The sequence below is a fragment of the Oryctolagus cuniculus genome, chromosome 3 (genome assembly GCF_051225735.1).
Source record: "Oryctolagus cuniculus isolate XC-2025 breed Fujian yellow rabbit chromosome 3, ASM5122573v1, whole genome shotgun sequence".
Lineage (NCBI taxonomy): Eukaryota > Metazoa > Chordata > Mammalia > Lagomorpha > Leporidae > Oryctolagus > Oryctolagus cuniculus.
In genome coordinates this window covers 97,513,503-97,530,366 of record NC_142869.1, presented here as the reverse complement: position 1 = coordinate 97,530,366, position 16,864 = coordinate 97,513,503, and the positions used below count along the sequence as shown (strand labels likewise).

The window sequence follows — 16,864 nt, the reverse complement described above, 5'->3', positions numbered from 1 at the left end:
CCAGAATTCCATCTGGGTCCGATGTAGCTGGCAGGAATCCAAGCACTTGGGCCATGTTCTGCTGCTTTCCCAGGCTCATGAACAGGGATTTGGATGAAAAGCAGAGAAGCCAGGACTGGAACGGGATGCTCCAATATGGGTTGTTGCTGGCATAAGCAGCAGCCAACAGCTTAACCCGCTGAGCCACAATGCCATCTCTTTGAGGGCCACTTTCTATTTGTTGATATGCTTCTCATAAAATATTCCAGATTTTTGACAGTACTCAATAGCACTTTATATTTTAGTTGGTACACAGTAGACATTCAGAAATATATTCTTTTTTAGTTTATGGGCTCAGACATCCTTATGTGTATTTCTTTCTAGGAAGAAAATAATTGAAGATTGTGTGAAATAGAGTTTTCAAATGCTCTGTCTATAGATATTTGCTTCCTTTGTACTGACCTGTTTTAGGAGAGGAAACAGACCTTGTTTATTCCTAATAATACAAATTTTACTGCACAAAATGTAGCCTAGTTACTGCCTTCGCTGTTTGAAACATTTTTCCAAGGAAAAATTCTCATTCTGGATTAAACTGGATGTCTAAATGGATTGATTCTCACCCTGAAGTCACTAAAATAATACTTTAATGCCACTTTTAAAAATATTAATTTTGATGTGGTTTTGAAAGGTGAAATGAATAACATTTTTGAAGCTAAAAATAAATGAAAGTCTATGATAATCATTTTACCACTTAAACTACAGATACTAGCACTCCATTTGCTCTTTTCTAATTTTAATAATGTAATGGCTATTCAGAGACATTGACAATATATTTTTGTCAGGTTTATTATGCACAGATGCCAATTATCAGATTATTTTGGAATGGCTATTTTGGGCCCTCTGATATATCTCTTTAAATTTGCTGAAGTGTTTTTAGTCATATTTACTCTCTTTAATTTTACAGGATCTGAGGGAAACAGACCACTTACTCTTGTGACAAAAAAAGAACCCAGGAAAGGGGCAGTGTCTCTCCCCTCACAGGTGATGGGGCTTGTGTAAAGAATGCAGTGGATAATGGCAGGCTTGTCCTCTGAACAGATGGTGATGGTCTTGTTGCTAGGATAAGGCCTCAAGAATGTAGTTTTTAATTCCACATTATTTGCCTCAGTGCCATGAATATCCCTAGGTTTCCTGAGGCAAAGATACACAGAAGAGTCACACACACACACACACACACAGAGAGAGAGAGAGAGAGAGAGAGAGAGGCCAGGACAGTGAGACAGCAAGAGATAAGATGTAGCAAAGGCTCGAGCCAGGGCAAGGAGGCCATGGGGATAATGCCTGCTCAACTGTCTGCAATCACCTGGGTTTAAAAGGCAGGCAGGAAGGAAGATTGGTTTGGCAGAAGAACTGGGTCTTTGATGCCTTCCGTACCACAGAGAAAAGTGCCCATTTCTTCCCATTAGAAGTCTGTTGACTTTCCTAATTAAGATAAACACGTTTCTGAAGGAGTTAGTTCTTACAGCATGACATTTATAAAAACAACTATATATACCCAGCAGAATGTTTGCCAAGAATTTGGGCTGATGGTGATCATATGAAACGTTTTATAGAAATATTTTAAAATAGTTGCCTTTTAAAAAAGTGAGCGACTTTCATTCCCTCTAGTCAATTAAATATCTAATTTCAACTCTAGGAGATAATAACTCAAGTGTGTTTTAAATAAATGAATGAACAGTTAGAAAAAATGTTAAACACATAGCCCCAAAGCATGAAAAAATATTTAACTACTGTATTCTTTTATTGTTAATTTTCTTCAGAGAATTTCCAATCATGCGATTTTCAAAAAGATGCTTATTTTGAACTCTCGGTTATTGGCTATCAGAGCAATATATGTGATTATATGCAACAGTCCTAGAGGCTTGGAGATTCTGAACACTGTGTTGAGTGAGGGTGTGGCTGGGTCAAGACACGATTCTTGCTGGGATTGTCAGAGCACCTGTGTGAATTGGTCCCTTCTATCAAATCATCACCTATACTGCATGCACCCACCCCCATGCACTTCATCAAACACACCCACACTGTAACTGACATTAATCCTTGTGTGAGAATTATTTGGATGCATCTTTAGTCATTCCATAATGGATGATCTGGTTTTAATGGATAATGTGACTGATGGCAGTGTATGCAAGTCTTCCACCTAGGCTTGGATGTGACTGCAAAATGTTCACGTGTGTATGTTGAGTTCCTACGCTTTGGTTCAGAATAAGATTGCTTGCTAGAGCTACAAAATTTGTACCCCACTCAGAAATGTCATTCGTAATACAGAGAGGAGAGCTGTCATAGAAGCCTGTATTATTTAAGCTAGAAGTATAAATCATACACTGTTCTGTGTTTCAAAAGCTGTCAATCACACTCAAGTTTTCCATTTGTAGATTTGGAAGGAAATAACACCATAGGTTTTCTCCCCTCCACATCTCTTCTAATGCCTGGGAATTATGACTCCCCACAATTTTTTTTCCTCCCCTCATTAAATCACCCAAGATTTTAAGGGCCCTTTTTATAAAAACATTTGTGTTTCTTAAATTCTTACCCTCATCAAAATTACCTGTTCGGTGTTAAGTTCCTTCAGGGTTTTCAAGTAAACTATTTGTATGGTCTGTTTGATTTAATTCAAGGTAAGGCGTTAATGACTTATTAATGACTTCTTAGATGATATGTTTGCTTTCTAGAAAAGATTTTTAATGATGCGAAAAAATAATGACTAGTGATTAGAATTCTCAATGGTACAGGAGAAATGGTAATAATAAAATGGCGAGAGAAACAGATAATATTGGCAGGAATGCTTTCCAGTCTTTCTCAGTCCACGCCGTGTAGATTGTTTGTGTCTGGAAATGTGACAGATATCATAATCTGGCTCTTTATTTCCACTAAGACATACTATAAAGCAACATTACAAAAAAGTAGACTTCATTTAAATAAGCAATTGTTTAAAAAATGGCTAATTACTAAACTATTCCTGTGATCAGTTTTCTCTAAAAGTCATTTCCAGGGTGCTGGCGTTATGGTATAGTGGTGAAACTATTGCCTGCAGTGCCGACATCCCAGATGGATGCTGGTTCACGTCCCAGCTGCTCCATTTCCAATTCAGCTCCCTGCTAATGGATTGGGGAAAGCAGTGGAAGATGGTCCAACTGCTTGTTCCCCTGCCACTCATGTGGGAGACCCAGAGTTCCTGGCTCCTGGATTTGGCCAGCCCCAGCGCCTGCTGTTGTGGGCATCTGGGGAGTGAACCATCAGATGCAAGACCTGTCTCTCCTGTCTCCCCCCTCCCCCACTCTCTGTAACTCTTTCAAATAAAGAAATAATTATTAAAAATTATTTCCAAATTTATTTGCATGGAAATGAAGTCATGTTTGATCTTAAACTAATTGACTTTAAACTTTGTATCACAAACATTGGATCTTCACAGAATACATGTTCTCAAAGATTTTACATTCATCAAAGAAATGTATCAACAAATATAACTTTATTGAGTAAATTACAAGTGATTTTATATATATATCAAATGTTATTTCTGAATTTAGTAGATAGAGACTAGATGAAAAATGTGAATGTTTCCACATAAAATTTTGTATTTAAGTGTCTTGTTAAATTTAAATGTCTTGTATTTCAGGATACTTTACCCTGACAGTATCAGTTTAAATTTTTTATTTCTAACATTCAAAAGTATATGTGTATATCTGTGTATGGTCAGATTAGGACAGCCAGATGACAAAAAAGACCATCTTATTTCAAGTTACCAGATCCCTAGAAAGTTGGATTTAACAACTGTGGTGCCCTGTTGAGTGTGGTCTTAAATTTCCTCTTCCCCTTTTACATATAGTGAATTCATGCCAGTTGCAGACTTTAAAATGCAGTTATGTGACTGGCATTTTTGCAGGATGACTAAGTTAGCTCTGAAATCAAAGAGTGAAAGTGAAAGGCCATGGCTGGAGCTATGGACGTCATATTGGATTTTGTGGGACCACTCTCTCTCGATTGAGACCTTACCACTGGCCATGCTCATTAATAAACATTGAGTGGAAGATTCGAAACGTGATCTGTGGGGGGAGAGGAAAACAAATGAAAGAGTCAGAAAATGCTATCTTTTTCAAAATTTGTTTTCTCAGTGAAAACCCTCTTTGTGTCTCAATTTTAATGTAGTGTACATAGTTTCTGACAAACCACAAACATTATGTGATACGGAGAGAAATGACACCATATTATCCAATGATTTCCTCTGAGAACACCTCGGGGGGTCTGGGCATTTACAATAAAATTCAGTAATTGTTCTTTCTTCCTTGGTGGATAAGTCCTGCAGAAGGGAGCAAACTGTGAAAGTGATGCCTGCTATTTTCTTGGTGAGGATGTTATCAATCTGTTTAAGTAAACTTTGTATTACCCAGAAGATTAGTCTCTGATTATTATTTTGCTTATGTTGTGTTCAAATTGTGTGACTATTCTCTTAAATGAACTCCACTGCATGTCGATTTTGCAGGGACCTCTAAACAGTGGGTAGTTTAATTATGTACCACAGCTATAGATATTTGCACACAGCTTTTGTGTTAAAGATAAAAGTTTTTAAAGCATATTTATTTCACCATAGACCATTCCAATTTAATAACAGGAGTATAAGTTTCTAGAAAATGCTTGGAGGAAAAGTAAGGACATTACTTGGTATTGTATGGTTTTATATTTGAGTATAAGAATCACCCTGGGGTTTATCGCTTGGGCACACCTAAAAAGCTTCACCTTGTATGCTATACAGAGTGGACACAATATTTTCCACATAAAGTAAACAACTGATGATATGAAGGAAAGTAATGGGCTAAATCTAATGACAGCCCAACTCTGTGTTTCAAGTGCAAAAAATAAAGGGAACAGATATAAAAAAGCTGTCTAGGTGAGAATTGTGGGTGAGATCAAAACCAGGAAGTCTAGTTAAGAAAGTTAGTAGTTTATCCAAAATCAAAACTCGTGATTTGTGCGAGTTGGACTAGTTGAAACGAAACTATGACAAAAAAAAAAAAAAAAAAAGAAAGAAAGAAAGAAAGAAAAAAAGACAAGTCATTGACTTATAAAGGATTTGAGAGTAATTTGAGGAGGAATTTGCACTTGACCAAAAGTTCTGAAATTATGAGTTAGTAGACTGAATTCTGCATTTGAAGCTACTCCCTGAAGCTGTGAAAAGAAAGGAACAGTTCTTCCTAGAGTGTTTAAACAAACTGGTAATTGCTTTGAAACATGCACACTCTGCTTCAATTCAATTCTGATAACAGACTAATCTGAACCACTTGTCCCCTACTATTTTCAGTACTATTTTTGAAGGCCACAGAGATTAATTCACCTTGTGTCATATTATTTTTACTTTACTCTGGAGAAAGGAGATATAATCATATATTATTCACCAAATATGTTGGCATGTTTTGCATGCAAAAATATGATTCATGATGTATTTTTTTTTTTTTTTACAGGCAGAGTGGACAATGAGAGAGAGAGACAGAGAGAAAGGTCTTCCTTTTTTTGCCATTGGTTCACCCTCCAGTGGCCGCCGCGGCTGGTGCGCTGTGGCCCGCGCACCACGCTGATCCAATGGCAGGAGCCAGGTGCTTCTCCTGGTCTCCCATGGGGTGCAGGGCCCAAGCACTTGGGCCATCCACCACTGCACTCCCTGGCCACAGCAGAGAGCTGGCCTGGAAGAGGGGCAACCGGGACAGAAACTGGCGCCCCGACCGGGACTAGAACCTGGTGTGCCGGCACTGCAAGGCGGAGGATTAGCCTAGTGAGCTGTGGCGCCGGCCGATTCATGATGTATTAAGAGGATGGATGATTTCTATGTCAGAACCTGCAGATAGTTCCCTGTGATATTACCTTTTTATTCTGTATAGGCAAATGATGTTGCTTTTTACCTTGAATTCCATGCCATGGAGTTAAATGTTGAGAGAATTTGCAAAATAGAGAATAAGTAATACATACCTTACAGAAAAATGCACTTAGATTATAGAAGTTTCATCCATGATACTATAACTGCTGGTTTACTTAAACAGCCCTATATGAAAGTAGAACTGAGAAACCACTGTCTATCGCCCAAATTTTTATCTCCTATAAATTTTTGAAATAAAAGGACTTCAGGAAATGAATCTCCCTTTTAATATCAGCATGTTGTATAAATGACCCTCTCAACATACCTGCAAATCTTCTTAAAAAATACCTTTCAATGGATTTGAAAGGCAGAGTTACAGAGAGGCAGAGACAGAGAGAGATAGAGAGGCAGAGAGAGAAGGAGAGGCCTTTCATCTGCTGGTTTACTCTCCAAATGGCCGCAACAGCCCAAGATGGGCCAATCTGAATCCAGGAGAGAGGAACTTCTTCCAGGCCTTTCATGTGGGTGCATCTTCTACTGCTTTCCCAGGACATAGTAGAGAGCTGGATTGGAAGTGGAGCAGCCGGGACTTGAACCGTCACCCATATGGGGTGCTGGCACTGCAGGTGGCAGCTTCACCCGCTATGTCACAGCACTGGCTCCCTCGGGCCATCTTCTGCTGCTTTCCCCAGACCATTAGCAGGGAGCTGGATCAGAAGTGGAGCAGTGGGAACTTGAACAGGAGTTCGTATGGGATGTTGGTGTTTCAGGCAGCAGCTTTACCTACTTATCCAAAATGCTGGCCTCAGAAATGGTTTTAACTATTTGTCTTACCTTATTACAATAAAAAGTAATGCCTTGAAGTATATGGCTGTCATATAGAAAACTTAGAATATTGGGCATTTTTCTACCTTGGATATGGTCTGAGTGTGTATTTCAAGAGTTCATGTCCCAGTAGATTGGTGCCCAATGGGGTGATGGCAAGTGATGGAACCTTAACTGGAGTTTAGAGGAAGGGATTAATCTTAGAAGAGATTAAGTCTAGTCTCATGGAGTGGATTAGCTCCTCCAAGAATGGGTACTAAAAGGGAGCCTGGAGCCTCCCCTGTATTCTTCTCCATTGTGTGCCATTACTGCTTTAACACACACTTCTACCATTTGTGATGCCATCCACTATGAGACACTCCTCAGAGCTGAGCAGATCAGGTGCTATGCTCTTTAACCTCCATAACTGTGAGCTAAATAAACCCTTTTACTTTATAAAGTACCCAGCCTCAGATATTTTGTTATAACAACACAGACCAAACCAAGTCAGATATTTGGCAGCAGAAAGCATGGAAACAAAGATTGGGGAATGAAAAGATTTTGAAGATCTATATTATATAATAACAAACATTTCATAACACTACTGTCTACAGCAACTGGGAAAGTAGATGTATTGACCCTTCTAGTCCAAACCTGGCTGTGAGAAAGAACCAGAATGTGCACGTGTTGCACTTCGCAAGGTACTACTAGAATGAAATGATCTCAGGAAAGAATAGACTTATTTATAAGTACAAATTGCTTCATATGAAGGTAAAGTCTACTGTTTTTGTAACCGATGTTTGTACCAAAAAAAGCTGAAAAGAACTTTGACTGTCAAATTTCTAATAACATTTCTCAACTAAATAAACTGACAAAATCATAGAAAAGATAAAATTGGAAGGTTAGGAGTTCCACATTTTGCATGAGTGTTTCAGGAGTTCTACAGTCATCTATTAATTAAATTGGCTAAAAAAAAGAGTGTCTGTGAAAATGACCCTATAGGTATCCAGAAAATAAAGAAACATTCATTCAAGAAGAAAAAAAAAAGAATGAGAGTGTTTGTGATATGTGATAAAAAAACACAGCCTCCTTCCTTCTCTCAGCTCAGTGCAACAGGAACTCTACTGCAGACTGGTATCCACCAGAATTCAGGGCTTCTTTTCCCTCCCATTGTTGAGCTATCTTTCTGATAAGGGAAAGATATCAATATTTGCCCTTCTATTCCAGATTTACCATTGAGATTACATCCTGGCTGATTATGGTAATAGAGTCTGCTGCCATCTTATATGTATAAGAAGCCACCTTGGATGTGCCACTGCTGAGAACACCATGGATCTGGTCATATTTTAGGGAATGTGGAGGTTGGGTTTCTACACTGGGAAAGGTAAGCTGAAGGGACCTGGGGTTGATGCTTTCCCTACTAAGTGCTTAGCTCCTAAGGAATGTCACTCAGAGAGAGACAGGCCATCCTCTTGGCTTCCTTTAAACCATGGTTCAGAGAACTTTTTTTCAGATGTGGAAACAGGAAATGAGAAGCAGGTCATAGAACAGATATTTCCAACTTTATCCTAAAAGTAACTGAATTTATTTGTAATGGAGTGTCAAGAAATTCAAGGCTATAGGAATTCTCAGAGAGAGTAGCAGATGTAGTAAAAGGAGAATGATAGAATTATTGGTAATGTAGACTGAAGTGTAAGCCAACTGATTTTCTGGAATGGTGGAAAGGAGAAGTGGGAAGAGAGAATCAGAAAAACAACAACAACAACAAACCCCTCAAACACTGTCCTATGAATTATCCCTTGAAAGGAATATGACATTCATTGGGTTGTTCTTTGAAGCAACTATATCTCATGACATGGTTGAAAACAACACAGCAACAGAAATTAATGGAGCTTAACATCTGGGTGTGGATAGAGAAAAGACAATCAAAGACAACCCAGCCAAAGTCAGTGTCATCCTGGGGATATACACAATACCGCACCTCATAGAAAACAACACCAAAGGAAAGAGAGATTGAGAGAAGGATTGAGAAGGAGAGGCAGAGAGATAGAGACACACACAGAGAGAAGTAGAAAAACATTAAAAGAAATAATGGTTGAAATTTTCCAAAATTTATTGATAAATAATAACTTACACATTCAGGAAGTTGAAAGAATTTCAGTTAACACAAACATGAAAATATCTATAAGAGGACAAGTCATAGTAGAAGGGCTAAAAGGAAAAAGCAAGAAAAATATCTTGGAAGCCACAGAAAAAAATATTCACCATTCACAGGAAATTCCAGTAAGATCTACAGATTACTTCTTATTAGGAATAATGAAGGTCAAAAGGCAGTGGAAAAAAGTTCTCAGAGCAAAACAAACAAACAAAGCAAAAATACTAACACTACTAACACAGAATCCTGTATCCAGCAAAGTTTTCTTATAAAAATGAAGGCAAGATAAAGATATTTCCAATAAATAAAAATTGAGAATATTTGTTCCTGGAAGATATGATTCATAAGAAATATTAAGGTATCTCTTCAAGCTAAAAGTAACAACAGAGAACAATTCAAATTCAAACAAAAGAAAAATAAGTACTGACACAAGAAATTATGTAATTAAAATCCAACAGTAAAATATATATTTATTATCTTCACTGATTCTGAAAAAGTTATATAAAGTACTATTCTGTAATGTATTATTATGCTTATAACATGTAGACATGTAATATATTTACCAAAAATAGCACAAAGTGGGAGCAAAACAGAATTGATCAAAAAATTGACTGCAGATTGTAACTTTAATCTACAAGAACAAATAAAGAGAACCAACAATAAAAAAAAAGAAAGGTAATATCAAGAGGTAAATGTATGATTGTTATCTTTTAAAATTCTTGAAAGGACATAAATTGTAAAAAATACAATATATCATTGGATTTTTAATATCTATAGATATAATATATATGACAATAATATCTCCAAAAGATGGAAAAGAACTACTTTAACATATCAATGTCTCATTGGAATTTAGTGAGTATAAATATGAAGCTATTTCTTTAAATTAAGAGTATATAGTAAGTCTTGTAACAACCATGAAGGAAATAATTCAGAAAACATACTAAAAAGTCATGGAATAAATTTAAATGCTATCTAAGAAAATATTCAGTGAATGCAAAAGAAATCAGTAGCCAGCGCCACGGCTCACTAAGCTAATCCTCCACTGGTGGCGCTGGCACCCCGGGTTCTAGTTCCCGTTGGGGCGCCAGATTCTGTCCAGGTTGCTCCTCTTCCAGTCCAGCTCTCTGCTGTGGCCCGGAAGTGCAGTGGAGGGTGGCCCAGGTCCTCGGGCCCTGCACCCGCATGGGAGACCAGGAGGAAGCACCTGGCTCCTGGCTTTGGATCGGGGCAACGCGCCGGCCATAGCGGCCACTTGGGGGTGAACCAATGGAAAAAGGAAGACCTTTCTCTCTCTCTCTCTCTCTCTCTCTCTCTCTCTCTCTCTCTCTCTCACTGCCTAACTCTGCCTGTCAAAAAAAAATCAGTAAACGATAAATAGAAGAGGAAAAATATTACAGTATTATAGATAAAAAGCAATGTGGAAGACATAACTCAGGTCATATTACAGGAGAAGGCATTTAATAGAGTGATTAGGTCTGCACTTGAAATACTTACATTCCATGTCAGGGTTCTACAGTTCAAGTGCCAGTTCCAGCTCTTAATTCCAGCTTCCTACTATTATACACCCACAGAGGCAGCAGGGGATGGAAAAAGTGTTTTGGTACTTCCACCCATATGGTAGACTCCACTTGAGTTTCTGGTTCCTAGTTTCAGCATGGCCCAGCCCAGCCTGCTCTAGGCATTTGGATTGCAATTGGGAGATTTCTCTTTTGCTCACTCTCTGTCAGTCTTAAATAGTAATCAGAAAAATGAAAAGAGAGGACATTACTACTGACTTTAGAGAAATAAAAAGAATTATAAATGAATATTATTATGAACAATTTTATACCAACAAACTATTCAATTTTGACGAAATGGGTATATTCCAATATAAACACAAACTGCTAATCTGACTCAAGAAAAAAGACTGTGTGAATAGACCTATAACAAATAGAGAGGTTGAGTAAGTAATCAAAAATTGGCCCATAAAGAAAGTCTCAGGACCAGATAACTTCACTGGCAGATTCTATCAAATGTTTTCGTGACAGTTAATACCAAATTTTCACAAATTCTTTAAAAAAAAATGAGGAAACACTTCCCAACCCATTCTTTGAGGCCAATATTGCTGATACTAAAATTAGAGAAAGATTCCAAGGGGAAATCTGTAAACTAATATATATGATGAATATGGATAGAAAAATCATCAACAAATATTAGTAAATTAAATTCAAAAATGTATAAAAGAATTATATCATGACAAAGTGAGACTTAACCCAGGTATATAAGGTTAGGCCAACATCTGAAAACCAATAGAGCAGAAAACAAAAAAATTCCACATAAGCATCCCACTGTTCACCAAAACCATTGGATAAGTTCAATACTTTTTCAAGATGAAGCACTCAATATATTTGGAATACAGTGAAACTTCCTTGAACTGATGAAAGGCTTCTAGGAAAAATTCATTGGGATGATTTTTAATGATGAAGACAAGGATGCAAACTCTCATTATTTTTATTCAATAGGTGCTGGTCAGGACAGTTGGTCAAGAAATAAAAGATATCCAAACTGGAAAGAAAGAAGGAAAACTGAACCTATTCACAGACTATATAATCTCATATGTAGAATATCTTGAGGAATTCACAAGAAAACTATTAGAACTAAGAAATGTGTTCAGGGGCCGTTGCTGTGGCATAGTGGGTAAAGCTGCTGCCTGCAGTGCTGGCATTCCATATGGGTGCCAGTTCAAGTCCTGGCTCCTCCACTTCCAATCCAGCTCTCTGCTATGGCCTGAGAAAGCAGTGGAAGAAGGCCTAAGTCCTTGGGCCTCTGAGCCCTTGTGGGAGACTTGGAAAAACTCCTGGCTTTGGATCAACCCAGCTCTGGCCATTGCAGCTATTTGGGGAGTGAACCAGCGGTTGGAAGACCTCTTTCCCTCTCTCTCTTTTTCTCTCTGCCTCTGCCTCTCTATAATTCTGTCCTTCAAATAAATGAATAAATCTTTTTTTTTTGAAAAAGAAATGTGTTCAACAACTTTGAAAGACACAGAATCAATTAAGAAAAATCAATTGTGTTTCTATATACTTCCATAAACTGTATAAAATGAAATGAGGTAAACAATTAAATTTACAGTAACATTGAAAGAAATAAAATGTTTAGGAATAAACTTATAAAGGTTGTGTAAAAATTTTACTCTTAAGCTTAGAAAATGTTGCTTAAAGAAATTAAAGAAAAACTCACAGAAATAGAAAAACACCCATGTTATTGCATTAGAAAATTTAACATCATTATCAGTATGCTCCTAATCAATCTATAGCTTCAAAACAATTCCTATCTGAATACCAGTTGACTTCTTTGTAGATACTGAGAAGCTGATCATAAAATTCACATTGAATTTTAAAGATTCAAATTAAATACAAACCATCTGGTAAAGGGATGTCAAAGGTGGGAGTCTCACACTTCTTAATTCTGAAACATTCTATAAAGCAAGAGTAACCAAGACAGTGTAGTATTGGCATTGGGACAGATGCATAGATATAAAGAGTAGCATTAAGAGTCTAGAAATAAACACATTTTGACAAGTTTGGCAAGACAATTCAAATTGGGAAAGAATAGTTTTTCAACAAATGGTGCTGTGACAACTGGATAACCATATGCAAAACAATGAAACTGGGCATTCACTTCACACTCTATCTAAAAACTAACTGCAAGTTGATCAAGCATCTTAAGTGTTAAAACTATTAGAAGCACAGTAGTAAATGATCATTATTTTGTATTTGACTTTAAATTTTGAATGTGTCAACAAAGCATGAGCAACGAAAAAAGTAATATATAAATTTGACTCCATCAAAATTTACTTTCAAGGAAGTGAAATGATAAGCCACAGAAAGGAAAAAAAATTAGAAATAATGTATCTGATAAGGGATTTGTAGCTAGAATATGTAAAGAACCCACAAAATACAATAAAAAGACAAAGTTGAAAAATGATAAAAGAAACTGAATAGACATTTCTTTCTTTTTTTTTTTTTTTTTGCTTTCAAACTTTTATTTAATGAATATAAATTTCCAAAGTACAGCTTATGGATCACAATGGCTTCCCCCCCATAACGTCCCTCCCACCCGCAACCCTCCCCTTTCCCACTCCCTCTCCCCTTCCATTCACATCAAGATTCATTTTTGATTCTCTTTATATACAGAAGATAAGTTTAGCATACACTAAGTAAAGATTTCAACAGTTTGCTCCCACACAGAAACATAAAGTGAAAAATACTGTTTGAGTACTAGTTATAGCATTAAATCTCAATGTACAGCACACTAAGGACAAAGATCCTACATGAGGAGTATTCTTTAAAGATGATATACACAAATGGGCAATAAGCACATGAACATTGCTTGCTGTCTTCAGTCATTGGAGAAGTGAAAATCAAAACCCACAGTGAGCACCACTGTCACATCCACTAGGATGGTTATAATCAAAAAGATAGCAACAGTTGTTGGTGAGGATGTGCAGAAATTAGAATTATCATACACTGCTGGTGGGAATGTAAATTAGTGCAACCACTATGGGAAACAGTCCGATGATTCCTAATGAATAAGCAAAGAAGAGTATTTCTACTTTTAGGTATGTATCCAGAATAAATGAAAAATTTTACATGAATGTTTATAGTGGCATTATTCATAACAGTTAAAAGGTAGAAACAACTCAAATTTTATCAACTAATGAGTGAATAAAAAATGTGACATATCTATGCAATAGAATGCTATTGAGTAACAACAAAGGGAATGCTAATACACGCTTTAACAAGAATGAGCCTCAAAAACAAAATTCAAATAAAAGAAATCAATAATTAAAGACCACATATTGTATGATTTCATTTTTATGAAATGTACAGATTAGGAAAATCTATAGAGACAGAAAGCAGTAGGTGTTATAGAGTCAGGAGGATTGAAGTAGTTATGTCATAACTAATGGATGTGAGATTTCTTTGTGATGTGATAAAAATATTTTAAAATGGGGTATAATCAATACACACTCAATCTTAGCCATTTAAAAATTAACAGAAAAGTGATCTCTGTTAAACATAGGAGTAGGAATAAGAGAGGGAGGAGATATATAGCTCGGCACAGGCTCACTCGGACTTACCTCCAATGGTGGAACTAGAAATGTGCCAGGGGACTTCAACTCAGTCTTATCAAGGAGACATGTACCAATGTCAGCGCACTTGGTAAAGTGATAAGTATAAGTACACAACCGATCAAAAAAGATAGGGTAAGTGTCGAAGAGATTTTACAAACAAGACCAGTGTAAGCAAATAATGAAGGATAGAATTAAAAGGGAGAGAATGATCCTGCGGGGGAGGCAGGACATACAGCAGACTCATAGAATGGCAAACACCCAAAACAGTACTCTGGCCTCAGAATCAACCCTTGGGGCATTCGGATCTGGCTAAAAGGCCCATGAGAGTCTCACAGGCATGGAAATCCATGACATGGTGGCAAAAACAATCTAAATGAAAGATCCTGGTGAACAAGACCTCAGCAGAAGGAACAGGCCATCAAGGAGGGAGGCGCCTTTCTCCGAAGGGAGGAAGGAACCTCCACTGTGATATGGCCTTGACTAAACAAGTTCAGAGTTGGTGAACTCAAGGGGCTTCCATAGCCTAGACAGCTCATGGCAAGAGCCTCGGGTGATTGCTGACGCCATAAATAAGAGTGCCAATTGTTAAATCTACAACGGGAGTCACTGGGTACAGGCTCCCCACGTAGGATCTCTGTCCTTAATGTGTTTTACTATGAAACTTAAAAACAACACTCCTAGTCGAACAATGCCCTATACCTTGTGCGGTTGTGTGAGGGCAGCCTGTTGAAATCCTTGCTTAGTATATACTAAGTTGATCTTCTGTATATGAAGGTAATTGCAAATGAAACTCAATGAAGGGAGGGATGGGAGAGGGAGTGGGAGAGGGGAGGGCCGCGGGAGGGAGGGAGGTGGGGGGGGAAGCCACAACAATATATAAGTTGCACTTTGTAAATTCACATTTATTAAATAATAAAAAATTGACCATACTGATGTTTGCAAAAATATACTAAATATATTGAAAACTATTAAATTTGTACATGTTAATTGGGTGAATCTTATGATATATGAATTATATCTTGATAAATTTATACTGGAACAGGAAATGGATTATCTTCCCACTCAAGTCTGTTGCTTTACATGACCCAAGGTAGATGCCATCAGGTTCTAAGAAAGGCCTGAGCGCTAGAAAGCAAAACGAGATGATAAACATTTAAGAAATTGGACAAATTAATGCAAGAGACCTCAATATTAAATAGGGTAAAAGAAATTTGTGGACAACTACTAGCTCAAGGCGTTGCCTATAAAACAGTTCTAGTCTTAGAACTAACTGTGTGATTATAAAACAACCCTGTGTGATTATTAGACAAGTCCTCCAAACTTACATTAGCAGAACACAGTGAGAATTTCAATCTCTGAAAGGGGGTACAATTTTCAGTGTTCACTTCACATAAGGCCACGGAAGACAACAAACAGGGAAGAGAAATGTCCTGGAGAGTGTAGTCATGGGTAGTATATGCTGCACGTGGTAGCTTCTTGTGCAGAGTTGAATCAAGGGTTTTGGAATTTAACCAACTGTCATGATTTGGAGTTTCAGTAAGTCTTCCAGTAGAGTTTCATCATTCGTATGCACTTGTAATTGCTATGTTTCTACCATTTTCCTACTTTTACAGTTGGAGTCTTTATTGGAATTACTAAGTTTCTCCTCCATTATTGTAATTTTATATAGAAGGGAGACAAAGAACTTGTCTTCTTGTTCACAGGTGATGGGACTACAAGAATCATCTTGAGTTTGAATAGAGAGAAATACAATAACTGAGTGATCTATGGACTTCAACTCAAATGCAATAATTGGGTTGTCTCTTTTTGGATTATTATTGAATATGTTCCATGTATGGGAAAATAGATGGATATGACTCTTGTGACCAGAGGTCAGATAGAAGCAGAGACTTCAGGCTGTTCAAAAAGAAAATGCCTGATCTCCTGTTCTTCATTCTCACCCAACTGCGTTTCCCCCAGCCTCTCACACATTTTGTTGGGGTCAGGTGACAAGGCCTAACCATTACAATGTGAATGGAAGAGAGGTGCATCATATTCAGTTCTTGCCATTAAAAAGCTCGGCAAATGCTTCTCAATGTTTTCTCCCTTGACTACCAGCTGGGAGGAAGGCAGTCTCCGTGATGATGATGGGTTGAATATGGCAAGGCCGACTTCAGCCTAGGTCTTCGAGTGACTGTGTGGAGGAGTGTGCTGTAAACATGTTTATCCACTTAGTACAATTATTAAATAATACAACTTTCTTGAATTTGCTTTATTACTCATTTTCAGTATTTTTTAAAAAAGAAAAGCAATTAGCCTTCTCTAACGTAACACTAATCATCACAGTCTTTCTTGCCCTGCTGAATTTTATAAATTGTTCTCCCTGGGTATTTAATATTTTTCATTGATTTGTGTACACTCCAGGTGGTGGCTTCAGTGACTTCTCAGATACTTACTTTCTATTCAAGGTGGTTTTCCTCTTCTTGAGATCTATTTCTTTTTCCTTGTACTTCATCTTATCGGTAGCTTTATCTGGGTAAATTTTACTTGTATTCATGTTACGTTAGTAATTTTTTTTTTGACAGGCAGAGTGGACAGTGAGAGAGAGAGACAGAGAGAAAGGTCTTCCTTTTGCTGTTGGTTCACCCTCCAATGGCCGCTGCGGCCGGTGCACCGCGCTGATCCGATGGCAGGAGCCAGGTACTTCTCCTGGTCTCCCATGGGGTGCAGGGGCCAAGCACTTGGGCCATCCTCCACTGCACTCCCTGGCCACAGCAGAGAGCTGGCCTGGAAGAGGGGCAACCGGGACAGAATCCGGTGCCCCTACCAGGACTAGAACCCGGTGTGCCGGCGCCACAGGCGGAGGATTAGCCTAGTGAGCCACGGCGCCGGCCAGTAATATGGTTTAAAATAAAATGATAAACAG

At 37.8% G+C, this 16,864-nt stretch overlaps 1 pseudogene; it reads right to left on the bottom strand.

The window, feature by feature from the left end:
* Window positions 1-16,495, bottom strand: part of LOC127491534 (hydroxyacylglutathione hydrolase, mitochondrial pseudogene) — a 48,043-nt pseudogene extending 31,548 nt beyond the window's left edge.
* Window positions 16,496-16,864: the final 369 nt, after the last annotated feature.